The sequence below is a fragment of the Haemaphysalis longicornis genome, unplaced genomic scaffold (genome assembly GCF_048455015.1).
Source record: "Haemaphysalis longicornis isolate Haplotype H1 unplaced genomic scaffold, Haemaphysalis longicornis Haplotype H1 scaffold_8, whole genome shotgun sequence".
Classification (NCBI taxonomy): domain Eukaryota; kingdom Metazoa; phylum Arthropoda; class Arachnida; order Ixodida; family Ixodidae; genus Haemaphysalis; species Haemaphysalis longicornis.
The window spans coordinates 188,034,688-188,053,506 of record NW_027526445.1 but is presented as its reverse complement, the minus strand read 5'-3'; the positions used below and the strand labels follow the sequence as shown (position 1 = coordinate 188,053,506).

At 52.8% G+C, this 18,819-nt stretch overlaps 1 pseudogene; it reads left to right on the top strand.

The window, feature by feature from the left end:
- The first annotated feature begins 5,596 nt into the window (after window positions 1-5,596).
- LOC144148627 (anoctamin-10-like) lies at window positions 5,597-7,392 on the top strand (annotated as a pseudogene).
- The last annotated feature ends 11,427 nt before the right edge of the window (window positions 7,393-18,819 follow it).

Below are 18,819 nucleotides of genomic sequence, written 5' to 3'. Positions count from 1 at the left end.
CGAACTTTTTGGGTAGAAAAAACAAGGCAACACGTCACCTACATCTCTTAAATTTGGGGCCATCTAGGCGCCGAGCAGAACTGGCGGCCAATAGAGATCCCCTCAAATCCGGAATTGCGCACCTTGTTGCACCACCGAACGTCTTCAGCTCGCCGCTGTGAGAAGTCCTTATCTCCTCAATGGTGACTGGGTTAGTGTGCATCAGTAGGGCCATCCTCTACCGCCGCATCCGTATGGCGTACTTTTCGTCGTAGGAAGCTCAGTGGACACCCCCAACATGACGGCCACTGCGTGCCTCGCTTCTGGGCGTACCACGGGCCAGTTCGCTCCGTAAGTGGCTAAGGGCTTCCTCTCAAACTACGACAAAGCTCCACCACCATGTGCCTGCTCACCTACTCTACCGCTGGAGACTGGTTCGCCTGGAAGACCATGGCGGAATTCAGGCACAATTCACCGCAGCAGTTTCCAGCGGTGATTGACAAGGCGAAATAGCATACAGCCCCAGGTCCGGACGGTGTATCTTACGAAGTGTTCAAGATCATCGACGGCCCCAGTCTACAGAGACTACTCGACTGGCTTAACACTAGCTGTGCCTCTGGTGACGTTCCCTTGTCCTTGAAGGACGCCGACATTTTGTTTCCCAAAACCTGGGAAGCCTCCTGGTCGGTTAGGCAATCTTCGCCCGATCGCACTGACATCGACCCTCTGCGAGCTCCTAGGCGGGTTGCTAGCCAGGCGCCTTACGTGATGGCTGGAACGATACGGATGGTACCACGCTGCTCGGGCTGTGTTTCGTAAACACCTAGGCACAGAAGACGGCCTCGACCATCTCCTATCAATGGTGCTCTTAGGTGGCATTTCTAATAAGATACGCACAACAATCCTGGTGTTCAAAAGGGCTATGAGAGCGTGAGCCACTCCACTATAATCGGTATCCTGCACTGACTCCTCTTTCCACCAGCAGCAATATGCTGTTTCGTAGACCTTTTCTGCAGGGCCGCTCTTTCCCCATCTGCGTCTCGAGGAACGTGTGGGGAACATTGTTTTGGAGCGAGGAGAACATCAGGGCTCCGTGTTGCCTTCTGTGCTATTCAACGAGGCAATGTTGCCCTTGGCTTGGAAGCTGGCTGAAATGCCGGACATTTTCTTCTTCGTCTATGTAGACGACGTCACCGTGTAGTCTGTACACGATGAACTGCATGGCCAACGACCAGGTGTACAGACTGCCTTGGACATGACTTCACAGTGGTGCTCAGTTGTTGGGTTGAATGTGTCGCCTACAACGACTGCTTACATGTCAATCACCAATCGTAGGAGGCGACGCCTCGTGTGGCAGACATTGATTCGCTTGTCCTTTAATTGCAACCTCCTGGATAATGCTGCTCATAGGCGCGTATCGTGGTTGAAAAAAGGCGCAGCATCTTCCGTAGCTTTGTGGCTTCGTTTCTTTCGACAAAAAGCTGCCAGCATGCTACACTTGTTTCGTCGAAGTCAGGGGCTGCTTGCTGTTGTGTCCTACGTGTACTAGTGCGGGCCATCTTTCCAGCCTCGTTACGTCTAACAAGCCCAGTTCCACCATCTTACTTTGAGTGACTAGGGCAACTTGTAACTGTAAAAAAGGAAGCTTCCTGTCATGACCAGTATTCTGATAGTTCAAGCTTAGGCACAAATTAACATATTGGACGAAATTGTACGCTAGCGTCGATAGGCTCATCCTCTAAAAATTGAGAGCTGCTGGGTTTCCTGAAAACCTGTTGTCGAGAGTATATGAGAAGCTTGTGGAATGGGTGAAGTCTGCGTGTTGTTCCGAGCCAAACCGAGACAAGGCGGAAATTAGGAAAGGAAAGATTTCGGTGGAGCCTACATGCATAGAATTGCACACTATCTAAAAAAAGGGGCGAACTTACGTTATGATGATGTTGTATTTAGTGACCCGGGTAAGAGTTCCCGCGTTTGCTCGGCTGTCGAAAGGCTATGTGTTTCTCAGGGTCCGGCCTACGTTCTATTAACCACACTCATAGGTATGTGGCCTGCCGCGTGGCAGTGGTCAACAAGGTACCATTGAAATTGAAACGGGTGTATATCGGTCAATCAGGACGCTCTTTGAATATTCGTCTGCGCGAGCATGAAAGGGCCCTGAACACCGATACGTTTTCACACCTGTATGCGCATTGCTTGTGGTGTTGATGCTATCGCCTGTTTAATGAAACTTCTATTTTATTTGTACACCACGACCTAATGACGCGCCAAATTGTGGTGGCAGCTCATATCGCTAAAATGAGTGACAAGCGTGTCAGTACGCCCTCCGCATCTGTGTCTAACCTCGAAGTTGATTATCTGGACGTTAATTAAAAGATGTTTTCGCTCGTGTCTGGCTTGAGTCATGCTGTATCTTATCCTGTGTTTTAACTCTTCATGTCTTGTCTTGCTTGGGCTCATCTCTCGCCATGCAGTAAACCAGTTAAGTTTGCCTTCTGGTTCTGGTCGTCTTCTCCAAAGCAGCAAGATTTGCTGGCCGCTCACCACCACCCTATCACACGCATGACGGAGGCGACGGAGCCCAGTGCAACAACGGGTATGCAGCGGTATGCAACAACGGGTTGCCAGCGGTGGGATGGCTACGTCGCAACAACAGACCGAACGGCAGGCTTTTTTAGTAGGATCTCAATTGAATAGCGCACGCAGTGACATCACATATGTCACGTGGGACGCTGTACAGCTAAGTGTTTGGAAACACGCTTCTAGGACGCGTCAGAAAAAAGAGCACAGGTAGTGGACCTCATGGGCCGTTCACGGCCGAGCAGGCTTCCAGTGATGCGGGTGCGTGAGGAGACGCCCCGAAAATGAATCAGGAACCTCTGGGGCTGCTGCATGGCGGTCAGGGAAAGGCTGCAGTTTCCAAAGAATGCGTGCTACCCAGCCAATCTCTTCGTTATCATATTGTTACGGGACTATGGTGGAAAATGCCTGACAGCTCCTTGAAACAACGACGATGACGACGACGACGACGACGAAGTGCCTGTGCGAACCTTGTGCGAGCTCTGTCATGGCCGCACTGTACATAATGTGAATAGATCGCTTCACTCCATCGCATCGTTCGTCTCATCTGTGTCCTGCCGCCACGTAACATTTTGGTGGAGTGTGCGCTATCATCCCCATCCTGGCCTCCACATCGCATCGTCTCGGCCCGGGCGGAATCGTCGAGGAAACATCGGCCGTGTCGGGCAGCCCCAGCTCACTGCGACGAGCATTCGACCACGTCCCCTGCCCCGTGACCCCAGCCCGTGACCAGCCGATGAAGACAAGCCGCTACATGCCGAGACCAAAAGAACAGAAGCCGCGTCCCCAGCCCTCTCCTCCGACGTGGTTCGAGTTCCTCCGACGGTCCGCGCTGTCTTCAAGACATCGCTTTTGCGGGGCCAGGCATCATCACGAGCATCGTCATCGGTGGCGGCAGGCACATCTTCACTGTACCTTGTCATCGCATCGCTCATCCTCACCGCAATCCTCGCGTTGCCTCGGCCACGACCGGGTCGGTCGTCTTCGAACCGGGGGGTGGTGTTACGGGACTATGGTGGAAAATGCCTGACAGCTCCTTGAAACAACGACGATGACGACGACGACGACGACGACGACGACGAAGTGCCTGTGCGAACCTTGTGCCAGCTCTGTCATGGCCACACTGTACATAATGTGAATAGATCGCTTCACTCCATCGCATCGTTCGTCTCATCTGTGTCCTGCCGCCACGTAACAATATCATCAACAATCCATTCGTCAGGCTTATTCGCTAAAATACCTTGGAGTCATCTATGACAGTAAATTGAATCAGCGCCTATACGCGTTGAGCATATTGCAGCAAAAGGCTCCGCGCTGTCGCTATACTAAGGGGCCTAAGCCACATGCGAACAGCTCTGAGGGGAAATACGCTCTTGACGATATACTGCATGTCTGTTCGTCCAATCTTAGAAATTGGGTGTGTTGTCTCTGGTTCCTCGACCTCTGAGCTCCTGCCATCGGTGAAGCTGGAACGACAAGCATTGCGTTGCGGTTTGGGCCTGCCCGGTTACGTTCCGATTCGGGTGTTGCACTTAGAGGCCGGAGTCCCAATGCTTAATTTTATGTTCAAATAACTAACAATCAATGCAAGTGCAAAGTTCCTTAAGTACCCCCTGGCCACACCACAGGCTGTTTTTACCCCACACGCAATGCCGTTTTTCGGTTCTTATTGGTCTCGGTTTCCCTCGGCGGCCCACAGGCTATTTTTGCACGTTCTTTACGTAATCCATTAAACACCACCCTCCTTTCAGTTCCCACTCTTCAGTATCCATCCACAGTAGTTGAGGTTTTGTTCGATGGCATTTTCCCCCAAAAATGGTAAGTTTCTCCCAGATGACGTAATTATAACATTCTCCTGGCTCACCAGTCCGACTACCCATCCCCCGTGGTTATTGCAACCGACGCCTCGCGGAAACATGAGAAGGTTGGGGTGGGTATCTTCTCTCCCGCAATGAAATCCTTTTTATTGCGTTTACCAGATTATATTCCCAATTTTATGCATAATTTCCTGCTCTTCTTCTTGCCTTCCTGAAACTGGATTCGGTACAATCTTCGGTGATGTTGTTCACGGACCCTCTTTCCGTGTGCATGGCTCTCTGCTCTGAAACTAACACTATTAATTCTATGCTTAACTATTTTTATTCCTGCGTCCGCACTCATGCACGGGAAATTAGGCTTTCTGGCTTCCTCGCCACTGTGGATTAGCCCTTAAGGAAGCCGCTAATATGTTAACAAAAATGGCATTAGGTTTACCGATTGTAGAGGTGCTTCCCCCGTCCGCTTGCGTGTTGCTAGCCCGTTGGAGCACCAATACGTGTTGGAGCACGACGCCTATGATCACGGGCTGTACACTTCCTCTGAAATTGAACACCTCCAGTTCCGCTCGAAAAGAAGTGCCTGTCAAACTCGCTCGTTCAAAGTATCGCTTACCTCTTTTCGCTATGGTGTCCCCCCACTAAATTAATACCTATATCGGGCAGATCAGACAACCTCACCCTTGTACCGCTTTTGTCACGAAATTGAATCTGATGAAAATTTATTCTGTTCTTGCCGCCGATTTTCTAATTATTGAAGAAGGTTGCTGCAGACTCCCCGGCGACACCTTTGACTGCCATTGACTCCCCCAGTGTTTTTATTTTTTGGGGGCACAAAGCTAGATTACTTCCATAGGGATGTTTGTCACGCCATCCATTCATTCATTTCGGAGACGGCTCTTCTGCCATGCCAAAACAATTCCGGGCAGTCTGACTTTTGTTTTGTTCTCTCATCCCTCTTTCTTTCTTTTTCCCTATCTCCCTTGAATCTACATAATAAATCATTTCTTCTGCCCTACCATTTTGCCCTATCTGGTTCATTTTCATTTTTAAAAAAATGTATTCTTTGCCAATCTCCCTGAGTGGGTATGGGCTCTTTTTATGGGCCACCAACACATCCACCAATCGAATGGGCATGTTGCTGTTACCATGATTATTCCCCACGCGCGAGAGAGCGCGCGACAGCGTAACAAGGCAGTAGAAGAAGAAGTCTGGTCAGAGCCATGCCGGCCTTCGGTACCCCGGAACCCGCGGCGGCCCCTGCCGCGGATGGCTTGCCTCCCATCGAGTTCGCCGTCCTTGTGCGGGGTACCGAGACCACGGCCCAGTGGCTGGCCCAACTGCTGCGCGCCGAAGCGCTAACCGTGGAGAGCATGAGCGTACGCAGGGGGACATGGTGGCTCCTTCTGGTCAGACTGCCCGTGGAACAGGCACCGGCGGCCGCCGAAAGGGTTGGCCTGCACAAGCTTCACCGATCCGGCTACGAGAAGCGGTTCGTGACGGAGCAGTGGCGGGACTTCGGTACTGGCGAGGAGAACAGTCCACAGGAGCTGTTTCCGCTCTCCGAGCGCCAGGAAATCGTGCAGAGCATTATGGACGACATCCGTGCCTCGCAGCTCACCCAGGTCGCCGGCGTGGACCGGCACTGCGTGCTCGTGCACCCGGGCCAGAGCGTGTTCGCCGTGTGCCAGAAGGCCGGTGTGGTGGTGGCCATGTTCCCGCCACACGACTACGAGATGCTCAGCAGCATTCGGCGCCAGTGGCTTTCGCACCTCACCATACCCGTGCACATGATCAAGGTCTACTTCGGCATACGCCCTCTACTACGCCTTCCTCAGCTTCTACACTTGGTCGCTCATGGTGCCCATGACAGTGGGAGTTTTGGTGGCGAGGCACATGGGCTCGCTCAAGTGGCGCATCGTGGGCGTGCTCTTCAACCTCCTCTGGAACACTGTCATCCTGGAGGTGTGGCGAAAGCGGGTCGACCATTTGGCGTGCTTCTGGGGCCTGCACGAAGTCCAGCGGCCGCACCAGAACCGTCTGCTCTTCGCCTTCGACGAGAACAAGCTCGTGCAGCGGGCGTTTCGAGTGATCGTCTCGCAGGCGGTCGCCCTGCTCTGCGTGTTCCTTGGCGTGCTGCAGCAGTACGAGTACTTGACGCTCGAGGCGTACGTGTCCGCGGCCTTCCCGAGCCAGACCATGGCCGACGCTGCGATCCGCGTGGTCCCGGGCGTGGTGAACACGCTGGTCGGCATGGCCTTCTCCGACGTGTACCGCTCTCTGATCCGGCGGCTAACCGACTGGGAGAACCACCGGACGCAGGCGAAGTACCTCCAGTACCTCACCGGAAAACTGATCGTGTTCGACTTCTTCGGCCGGTTCGGCAGCCTCTTCTACAGCGCCTTCTACCTCCAGGACGTGCCGCTGCTGCGCAAGCAGGTCTACATCCTGCTCGTGCTGGCCTTCACCAAGGACAACCTGACAGAGGTAGCCATGCCCCGCGCGGTGCGCCACTTCAGCGGCGTGGTCCGTAACATGATACGGCGCGATACTAGCTACCTGCCAGGTGTCCACTCCGTCCTGAGCGAGGCCGACATGACCAGGTACAAGAGCACCTACGTGGATGTTCTCGCAGTTCGCGTTCGTGTTCCTTTTCGGGCCCGTGGTCCCACTCGCTCCCCTAATCGCGTTCTTCGGAAACCTGCTTGAGATGCTCATCGTTGGCTACAAGCTCACCGTGGTTTTCCAGAGGCCGCTCAAAGTCCGCTTCGAGGGGATCGACATATGGGAGCCCACCTTCCGGGCCATAGGGTTCCTCGCGGTGCCTGCCAACATCGCGCTCCTCCGTGTCCAGAACCCGGACTCGCTGAACACACTGACCCGCCTGTTCACGGACATGGAGTTCGTGCTGTTCGTGGTCGGCCTCGAGCACGCCGTTCTGCTCCTCAAGCCGTCCCTACAGTACGCCATACGGTCTGAGCCCGACTGCCCGCACACCGCAGCGCCTGCCGCCCTGTGAAGAAATCAAGCAATCTTTCGTCGTCCCGGCAACCTGGCCAACTGATAGGAATAATGTTTACGAACTCTAGACCCTTTCTAATGTTTTCTATATACCGCGGCTGCGGAAAAACCATTTTATAAACAATGTAATTTATTTTCGAGCTACTATGCTACTTTTAAGATGTACCAATAAATGCGATGTTGTTGCTTTCTTTCTAGAAAATATCTGTCCTTTACTATCCTCCAGGGGGCTTGCTGATAAATATTCTGGTTATCTGAATTATTTTCGATCTTGCTAGTCGAAATCAGTTCTCTGTTAACGCTTCCGTGGACATATATTAGAATGTATTAAAAATCGTTTCCTTGGCACACAAGCACAATTTTTGTTGAGGGTTAGATGTACTGATTGATGCACTCGCGCAAGTAAATGTGCCGACATCATTTCTCAATAATATATTTTTTGCACACACATAAGTGAAAATCTGTCGGGGTTTCGAGTGTTATCACAGCTATTCTTGGCGATATTCGTTCGCGTAGTAAAAATTAACATGGCAGGGAAGTATAATCGAGAACACTGCTCCGCGGAAACCGTGTGACATGAGGATTTACGTTGTATACACAAACAGACGCAATGATAATGATGGTGATTATTATTATAACAATAATAATAATGATAATGCCCCCCATGTTTTTGGCTCGCCCTTAACATGCTCTCTTTCAGCGTTCACTGCTCCTCCTCCCGTTGATGATGATTCCGACGGGGATTGGCCTGTACGTCGAGAACGTCCTGTCCTGCGCTCTTTCCAACGGATATGGGAGCCAACACAACAGGTTCGAAAAATTATGCACCCCGACTTGTCAATTTCTTGTGTGAAGAATTCCGGCGCGTATTGTGTTTAGTTTATTGACGACATGTTGTTTGTGTCTTCGCCTGTTACAAACCGTGTAATTTGCACATTATATATGGTGCTTGTTATCATTGTATTGTTTCTCTTTAGAGTAATTATGTACATGTGCTTGCAATGTTAAAATAGCACGTTAGCTGCGTGGGCCCGGTTTTATCATGGTTTCTATAGGGCGCAGATAAAATTTTCACGCTTGTACCAATCAATGTTTTGAAGTAAATAACCAGAAATGGAAATGGAGTGAAGTTTAATCAATACTTTGTTATTGTTTTGTGTTCATCTCTAGTACACAATGACCCTGACGAAGTTGCGCATAACACCAGCTCTCTTTTTGTTTAACATGTCAGTGAAACTGAAGCGGCAAATATACTTCGTATTTTAAATACCATAGTGGCTAAAGCTATAGATAGCTTCCCAACTTAACCCGTAAAGTACATCCCAGATTTACTTCCACGTATTTTTACTGGCGTTTTCAACTTCTGTTCGAGTCAGGCTGTTTTCCCTCGCAAAAAAACAGGCCGGCCGCGTAAATGCGTTGTACAGAAGATGCAACGATAAGATACCCAATAACCGATCCAGTGTATACGCTGCTTATTCTGTCAGACGCACGGGGGAAAATTCAGCGCCATTTCATGCTGTGACAGTGGATTACCAGCGAAGATGTTCGCGGATTACCATGGTAACAGGAAAAACATGAAAAAAAAATCAATGTTCCCTACAAAAATAAAAGCAACCTAAATAAAAACGGGAACAACCCTGCACCAGCTGTACTGAGGACCCCGGGAAACCACAAATGATCCCAACCGCACGCTCGACGCCGAACCGCTCGGCCATAACCGCCCGCTCAAAGCGCGCCGTCGCGCCTGTGAAGTTTTTAGGGGAATAGTAGCCGCACAGACATCTCGAGACTTCCGCCTCGTGGTATTCGGGGTCCCGACGGGCGTCGCACTTCCGCTGGGTGACGCGGCCCGATCGTCGTCGGTGGTCTCCTTCCGCCGCGTTCTTGCCCATTCCCGCCTATTTTTTTTCTTTGTCAGTACACTTCACCATGCATAATCATCATCAGCCTATCTACGCCCAGTGCAGGGCAAAGGCCTCTCCCATTTATCTCCAATTACCCCGGTCCTGTGCTAACTGCGACCAATTTATCCCCGCAGACTTCCTGATCTCACCTGCCCACCTAACTTTCTGCCGCCCCCTGCCACGCTTGCCTTCTCTAGGGATCCACACTGTTACCCTTAATGACCAACGGATATATGTTCAACAAGGACCGCATGCCCTGTGGTAACGTCCCTAAGGCATTTGGCGCGTCGCAAGGCCTCCACACGGCAATGTGGTTGGCTGAGGCCGACTTTCGTCGACCGTGCTTTGCCAAGAGAGAGGCAGAAGGCATGACCAAGAACAATGAGCAAAACAGGAAGACAGGAAGTTGCGGCAAGCCTGTTGCGAATCTGTGGATTGCCGCGTAGTTAGAGGAAGCCGTGGTCGCTGCTAGAGACGTCTCTTCAGCCGTCGTGGTGCTTGCGTGGAGAATGCTGAGGGAGGTAACATTGACAGATTTGGAGTCGACGACAACCAGTGCGTGAGCAGGGCGGGATGTATACGGAGCGACGTCCGTGTATCGGGTGTCCGGTTTGTTGTGGTATTCGGCTCGGAGGCGGGTGACGCGGGCCTGTCTTCTGCTTTGATTGAAGGAAGGGTGCATGTATTTGGGGACAGGAGACACGAAGATATGAGCGCGGAGTGACGGAGGGATACGCTGGGGGGTGTCTAAAGGCAGAGGAGTGGGGTAGCCTAGCTTATGCAGTACCGTGCGGCTCGTAGGGGTGAGGGCAGGGCGAGTGAGTTGCTGGACCCGCTGTGCTTCGAGGAGCTCAGAAAGGGAATTGTGGATACCTAATTGCAGAAGGTGGGCAGTAGGCGTGAAGGCAGGGAGGCCGAGGGTGATTTTGTACGATTTCCTGATAAGGGCGTCTAATTTGGCATGTTCCTTTGGTTTGAGGTTGACGTAGGGAATACCATATGTAATGCGGCTGACCAGTAGGGCTTGAACAAGACGGCAGGTGCATGGTTCTTTTAGGCCATGGCGCTGGGTGCAGATTTTTCTGATATGTGTGAGCTAGGTGACTGTTACATGAAGTTGTGGGAGAATCGCCGCCCTAGAGCCATCTGCACTTGGGGAACGGGCGTAGAATCGATCGTGACTGACGGGTCCGGAGTGGGGTTTGGAGGTCGGCCTCGGGTGCGGGCTCGAAGAACGAGGAGTGCGGATTTACGTGGTGCACATGTCAGACCACGCTGTTGCAGGCACCTGAGTGTGCAATCAACGGCTTGCTGGAGAATGTCTTGTTGATCTCCGGGGGATCCTGTGTTAGTCCAGCCTCGTGAGGTCATCCGCGTAGAAAGCGTGCTGAAGGTTGGGGATGGCAGAAAGCTGGGCTGGGAGCTCAAGAGGGGCTATGTTAAAAAGAAGTGGGGAGATTACAGAACCCTGTGGTGTTCCTTTCGGCGGAGTCGCGAAAGGGTCAGACTGGAGGGGGCCAATACGGATCGTTGCGGTGCGGTTCTTGAGAAAGGCCCGGACGAAGTTGTATGTGGCTTCCCGCAATTGGTTGCTTGGAGTCCTTGGAGTATTGCTGCATGCGTGACATTATGAAATGATCCTTGTACATCTAGTGCAAGTATGGAACTGGGGTGCCTTTTGCTGAAATTTTCGATAATTTGCTCTTTAAAGGAGCCATGAAGACAAAGTACAAGTTGGGTTTATTTGAAAGACTGCTTAGTCCCGATAACAGTGATACCAATATCATCGCAATCTTCGAACAAATAACGGAGATATTAAAGAAAACGTGTGAAGCAGTCGCGACCCCCTAGCCAATTTCCCGCAACTTTTCTATGACGTCACGGAACCTTGTTTGTGCGATTGGCGGCCGCCTAACTGACCTGTCGCGACGACACATGACTGGACGTCTGTAATGGGGCCTCTAGTTCCATTTGACCGCATCACTTGAATGCTAATGTGAAGTTAACGCACTGAAAATTATGTTTTATTGTTCGCCCGTATGACGTCATTCTTGCTCATAACACGTCACTGTGGCGCAAAATTTGAAAGTTTTTAATACTTCTTGCTTTTTTTTCGTTAAAAAACATCTTTTGGGGTTGTAATGGAGCTGAGTGAGATACTGAATCCTAGTTCTTTCAAATTACAAGAAGTTCTATTTTCTCTTCATGGCTCCTTTAAGTTGTAGAAGCACATCTTGGGTAGACAGGTGTGCTCGAAATCGAAACAGGGCATGAGGATAGCAGTCATTGTCCTCCAGGAATGCCGTAAATCGGGAGTGAACGAGGTGCTCGAAGAGTTTACCCAGGCATGATATGAGGGAAATAGGGCGAAGGTTGTCAATGGAGATTAGTTTGTGCGGCTTCGGGATGAGGGTGATGTCGGCGTGGCGCCACTGAGGAGGAAGGGTGCCGGCTGCCCAGTGCTTGTTGAAGAGGGCAAAGAGGGAGTTGAGGGTGTCTTCATCGAGATTTCGTAAGGTCTTGTTGGTTACTCGATCTTTTCCAGGGGTGGTATTGCGCGTGATGCGGGCGAGGGCCTGCTTCAAATCTTGAATCGAGAAGGGGGCATCAAGCGCAGGGTTCGGTGTACCCATGTAGTCGTTAGATGGAGGAGGTGGCGGGGTTTGCGGGGGACCAAAAAACTTCGTGCATAGGGTGTCTAGAAGGTGGGCAGGGGGATGGGGGTAGTTATGAATCACACGTTGAATGTGGTGATACGTGGCAGTCTTGCGGTGTTTTGAGCCCAGCAGATGTCTCAGAATACGCCACGCACGCTTGGTGGTAAGCGTACCCTACAGCTCGTCGCAGAATGAGCGCCAATTTTGGGTTTGTAAGGTTCGAGCGTATTCCGCGGCATGCTGGGTGACTTGAGCGATGCTGCGCTTTAGCGAGCGATTGTGCTTGCGCGTTTGCCAGCGGTTTACTAGCTAAGCCTCGTCGGGCTGCCCACAAATGTGCGAGATGGGCGTCCACAGAGGGAAGGAGCTTGGGTACGGGCTTACCACGGCCAAGGGTAGGAACCTACTTGAAGAAGCCGGAGAAGCCGAATTCACGCTCATCACCGATCCACAACAACCGTCCCGCATCGGCACCTCGACAGCCCGAGATACCACCCCCGACCTCGCCTTCGTCCATCTGCCAGACGACAGAGCGGCGAGCTGGAAAAACACGGGCCACAACCTTGGCAGCGACCACTACATCATTGAAGTCGAGATCCCCCTTCGAGTAACGGGAGCATCCGTGGCTAAACGTACTCACAAGATGATAGACTGGCACGCCTTTCGTCAGCAAGACGTCCCGCCGACCATCGACGACATCGAACGGTGGACGGAGTGCCTGGTAGACGCCGCAAAGCGTGTTACCACAGAGATTGTGACGGATGACTCCATACCAAGCATGGACCCTCGACTAGCACACATGATAGAGGCACGCCGATCCCTACAACGGAGGTGGAAAAAGTGCCGACACAATCGTAACTTACGCAAACGGATCGCCCGCCTCGGCCGCGAGATTGAACAATACAGCCGGCAGCTCTGCACCCAACAATGGCACGCAATTTGCAATGAGGCAGACGGTCAACTCCACGCGAGCCGAACGTGGAAGCTGCTCCGCCACCTCAGAGATGAGACACAGAGCAAATCGTACCAACAACACCGGCTGTATCAGATTTTACACACGGCGTCCAAGACCCTAGGCACAGAGGAGATCCGTAAACGCCTAAACGACCGATACCTGCCCATCACCCCGAGCGTCGAGCACCCGAACTATCGGGGGACGGCCAACCCCGAGCTAGACGGCGACATAGAGGAGTGGGAGGTCCGCCGCGCAGTACAAGAACTCAACTGCAAGTCGGCGGCCGGGCCAGACCAAATCCACAACAAGGCTCTCCGGAACCTAAATAGTACTGCCATAACGGCCCTTACCAGATACTACAACGACTGCTGGCGCTCGGGCTCGCTACCCAAACAATGGAGGACTGCCCGAACAATACTAATACCGAAGCCCAACAAGCCGCCTGGCATCGAAAACCTGCGCCCAATCTCTCTGACATCGTGCGCGGGTAAGGTGCTCGAGCATGTCCTTAACAACCGCTGGCAGAGCTACCTTGAAGATCACAACATCTACCCGGACACGATGCTTGGCTTCCGAGCGAAACTAAATACGCAGGATGCCATGCTCCTCCTACAACACGACTTGCTCGAGTCCCCCAGCAGAACCGACTGCAGGGCAGTGCTCGGCCTCGACCTCAAAAGCGCATTTGATAACGTGCTTCACTCCGCTATCCTGGCACAGGTCAACCGACTAGGGCTGGGAGAGCGGACATACAACTACATCCGGGCATTCCTGTCTCACCGAACGGCACGCATCCATGTCGGCCATCTGCAACTGGACGAGAGGGAGCTGGGAAGCGTCGGCACGCCACAGGGGTCCGTCATTTCCCCCTTCCTCTTCAACATCGTCATGATCCCGGTAGCCGAACGCCTTGCCCGACTGCCGAACGTCCATCACACGATATACGCCGACGACATCACCCTCTGGGTGACCGGCGGCACCAACGGGCACATTGAAGAAGCACTGCAGGAAGCGATCTACGAAGTCGAGGACTGCCTGAAGAACACGGGTCTCCGCTGCTCCCCGCAGAAATCGGAACTGCTCATACTACCGCCTCCTGGACACCGAAAGAAAATAGCCGAGAGAGAAGCTCGCAACATCACCCTCCGCACCGAGGACGGCATGACAATACCACACGTCAGCAACCTCCGAGTGCTCGGCCTCCACATAGATTCGGGCAACACCAACCACACGGCCCTGGACAAGTTGATAACGAAGATGGGCATTGCGACCCGTCTAATCAAGCGGGTCTCCACCCGCCGCGAAGGCATGCGGGAGCCCAATCTCTTGCGACTGCTGCAGTCGTTCGTGATGAGCCACGTCTCGTACGTCGGCGCATTTCACCGATGGCTGCAGCACGAGCGGGACAAAATTAATGCAGCCATACGCAAATCAGCCAGGACCGCTCTGGGACTCCTGTCATGCACGAGCAATCGGGCCCTGGCATCCCTCGGCGTACACAATACCCTGGAAGAGGTATGCGAAGCCCAGCGCACCGCACAGCTCGTCCGCCTCGGAACCACGAGAACGGGCCACCAGATCCTACAGCGAGTCGGCCTCCGCCCACCGCTCGAGGAAGACACTGAAGAACACAGAAGGAAAATTCCCATTGCCATCGCCAGACAGCTGGTGGTCTCACCGCTCCCGCGCAACGTCCACCCCGACCGCAACAAGGAGCGAAGGCAAGCCAGAGCCCGCACGCTCGCGGAAACATACGACACAGATAACACAGCGGTGTACGTGGACGTCGCCCAGATTCCGGACAAACCTCGCACCTTCGTGGCCGTCGTGATCCGCGCCACAGATGGAAGCACAGCGAACGCCTGCAGTCTCCGCGCACCCAATGCGGAGCAGGCAGAAGAAGCCGCCATCGCACTGGCGCTGCGAAGCGACCACAATACCACGACTATACTGAGCGACTCCCGGTCGGCCGTCGCCAACTTTGCCAAAAACGACATTGGGGAAACGGCGGCCCGCCTGCTCCCCGTACAGAAGTCCACAGCGACCACCATCAGATGGTTCCCGGCCCACGTCGGACCCATCGCCGGAGGCACGGCCAACCGTAACGAGAGGGCAGACGCCGTCGCACGCGAGCTCGCGCACCGTGCGGCGCCCCCCTGCACACCGACTGCGGAAGGTGTCGACCTCCAAACGGAACCACTGACTGCCTACGGCGACATCTTGCTGTGGTACAGAGAAGAACGCCGGACGCTGCCCCCGCCTCACCCGAGGCTAAGCAGACGTGAGGGTGTCCTCCTACGCCAATTACAAACTCGTACGGTTTTGACGCCGGCCCTCGCTCGGCATGTGTGCCCAGACTTCTACATAAGTGATCGGTGCAGTGTGTGCGCGAATGGACCCGCAACGCTTGCCCACATCATGTGGGGTTGTGATGTGACGCCGAACAGTGCTGAGCCGGACTCACTGCCTCCGGAGGTAGTCAATCACATCAGCTCGCCGGACCCGTCGGTGCAGCTGCTCGCCGTCCAGCGGCTCGGGAACGCCCTGGCCCGGCAAGAGCGAACGGGGGGCCCTCCAACGGGAGCGGTCCCGCCTAGTAGCCGGGACCGGGCCACAGGCTCACACCCGAGGTCCACGTAACCGGACAGGTTACACAGATAGGGTGCGGTGAAGCCCTGAGTGGCCTGATCCGCACCTGCGCGCCGGACAAATGAAATAAAGTCCTGTTCTCTCTCTCTCCACAGAGGGATTGGCTGCAGTGAGGGGGATAACTGTTGTGTACTTCTGAACCAGGGACAGAAGCTGCGATGTCCATTCTTCGAGGTCCGTGATGTCATCTGGCAGGGAGGTGGGATCCTTGCTGAACGAGGACCAATCGGTGAAAGTAGCGTGACCGATTTTATGCTTGAGAGAAAGGCGGCGAATAGTGAGCACCAGAATGTGATGGTCACTCCCCAACGTATCCGGTAGTCTCTGCCATTCGAGGTATGGGGCATTCCGCGAGCGAAAGTCAGGTCCGGGTTGGTGTCGCGTGAAACACAAGTCGTTGCACAGCGTGAATGCGTGGTGCTGCGTTGTGTGAAGGAGGGCAGTGTCTTTCCTTGTGGCTTGGTTATAACCCCTAGAGTGGTGGGGGGCGTTGAAATCCCCAAGCAGGAGAAGAGGGTTAGAGCCGGCTTTTTGTGTAGCCTACAGGAGGAGGGGGGACTGTACACGTTGAGGATAAGGAGGCTGTGTTGACACGGGTGAGTTGGGAGAATCTCGACGAAAGTGTGGTTAATGGATGAAGGGATATCATGCTGCTGCGCCGTGGCCGTTTTAGAGACGAACACTGCAGGATGATGAGAGGGATCCTGGGTGAAACATTCGAAGCCACGAAGCGTTGGGGTTGGCGTATCGGTTTCCTGGAGGGCAATAACGTCCGGGGGAGATTGGCATATGTAATGACCAAGCTGGGCTTTTTTGCTGTCATATGACCGGCAGTTCCATTGATAGACGATAATCGCGGAGGGGTCAGTCATTATCGGACGGGAAGGGGCTGGCGGCGGCTATCTGGTCTTCGGCTTCTTCGGTTGAGGAGTCCTGTCGCCTTCGAAGGCGTTAAGGCGCTGCAGAATAGCCTGGGTAAGGTTGGATGGGCTAGCCTGTTCTAGGGCGGTCATGCGCTGGGTGAGGGAGTCAGTGAGCCGAAGCAGAGTCTGCGCAGTGTCGGTAATGGTTTTGTTGAGAGCAGCCAAGGCACCGGTGATCTGTTTTTCGACAAGGAGCATGATTTGCGTGCGAATCTTTTCGTCAATGAGGACGTCGGCTGGTACGACAGAAAGGGCGGGTGGGGGTGGGGGTAGGGAGGCAGCCTCTGGGGGAGGTAGCGTTTTCGGGGCTTGCTGGGAGAGGCGGTTAGCGTTTTCGAGAGCTTCAATACGCTGGAGCATGGCGGCGTTTTGCTCTTTTATTTCGGCTAGAAGTTGTTATATTGCGGTCGGGGCCGGTGGAAGTGTGGCTTGAGAAGCTGGTGCAGGGCGCGTGGGGAGAGGAGGGAAGGAGTGAGCAGCAGGTGAGCGCGAGACAACGGCTGACCAGCTCACCTGTCGGGGGTCGACGTCCGATGCTGGAGGAGCGGTTTGTCCCGAGTGGGTGGGGCGAGGCTTGGAGACTGCGGGTGCAGGTATGAGTCTCTTAGGGCAGTCTTTGCTTCCGGTTGCATGCGGGAGGCTGCACAGTTTGCACTGGGGACTTCGGCTACATATGAGGCGGGTTTTTTTTTTTCGAAATGAACCAAATCCACCTAAAGCGAATTTGAGGGAAAAAACGGAAGCTTGTTACCGCACCCGAATGCAACGCTGTCAAAGTATTAATATGTTTTACATGTCATCTAGGGGAAGTTTATGGCCACAGGTACTAAAAAATTATGCGGTGAATTCGACCAATATTGGGATGGTAAGTTTGCATTTGACATTTATTGAATTGACACCCTCAAATTGGTGCGGTATTCTTAAGAAAACATTATTTAAATTGACTTTCAGAATGGTGAGATGGAGTTTAGGCGGAAAAGGCATTAAACATATGCAACAGGGCTTTAAGAATAGTACAACTATACATGATAAGGAGCTGAGTCCTCCTGAGGCCATTAGCAGCTCTTTTCGAATTCTTCCACAGGATAACTTTTTTGGGAACGCCTGAAGGCACTCACGAAATAAGCAAGCTCCTCGTTGCCTTGCCACAAATTTCAAAAACGCTTCACAAGAAGGCCGCTCATGTCTTCTTCTTCACCTTCATACAGTGATTCGTACCCTCAGAGGGGGAGGGGGAGAGATTTGCCAGTGCTTGTAAGCGGCGGCTATTTAGCTGTGTACTAAAAAGGTAAATATGGGAGTAAAAAATAAATATAACCAGAGTTACTCCGTAGGGAAGGGGGAGACGAGATGAAATGACTGTTTCACATCTCTCCGTTTTATTTCGTTCACTTCTTCTTCCATTCACTTTGTCGTCCACGCCTGGCGACAGATATTTCGCCGATCTCCTAATCGACGTCTGAATTGATAATAGGCCGGCTCCGAACGGCAAAGAAAAAAAACTAAAACTCCTGAAAACGCCCACGAAACAGTCCGAACAGCCAAGCCAAAAGCAAACTCCCATTCGGCAAATGGATTTCGCATTTTGATCCGTGAAATAGCAGAATCTGGCTCGTTTTCCATACGAACTACGATCTGCGTGCACGTCTCAGGGCGTTATCTCACCTATTTTCTCACCGCCTTTTTTCAGGGGAACGCCGCCGACTTTTTCTTGACACTGCAACTTTAGCGGACTTAGTTTCGGTTTGTGGATCTGGCTAATGTTGACGAAAAATGCCCCATATATCGTACCCGCTTGAGGCTATATCACAAGTTAAATCGCTGTCCCTGCCAACACCATAGAGGTTTGAAACTCGGGCTTGCTTCGGAAGAAATTCATCCGACCCATGCTTTGTAGCGAGCACCATTACCTCCGTAGGCGGAGCATCCATGTGATGCCTGCGGCGTTAGCCTCCGCCCGAATCTCTGCGTTCATGCGAATACACACCATAAGGTGACTGCCGGTTGGCCAGGTACCATTTTCGGTGGCAATGCGGGGCCTTTAGATTGGCATCTGGCGCAACTTCCAAATCGACGAAAAGCAGTAGCTGCAGCGGCGTAGCTAAGGCCTTAGCTACAGTAAAGCCGGTGTCGGGCCAGTTGGTGTCGGGACTTGATTAAACGTAGACCGTTTAAGTTTACGAGACGAGGACGTGGTGGCATATTTATATACATTTTCATTCATTCATTAAAAACTTCAGCTGCTTTGACCTTGTAGTTTTAGCGAACCAAAATTTGGCTGCAATGCACTTAAGAAAAGACCATGACCTTGAATCGGTCTCGACTTCGTACGTG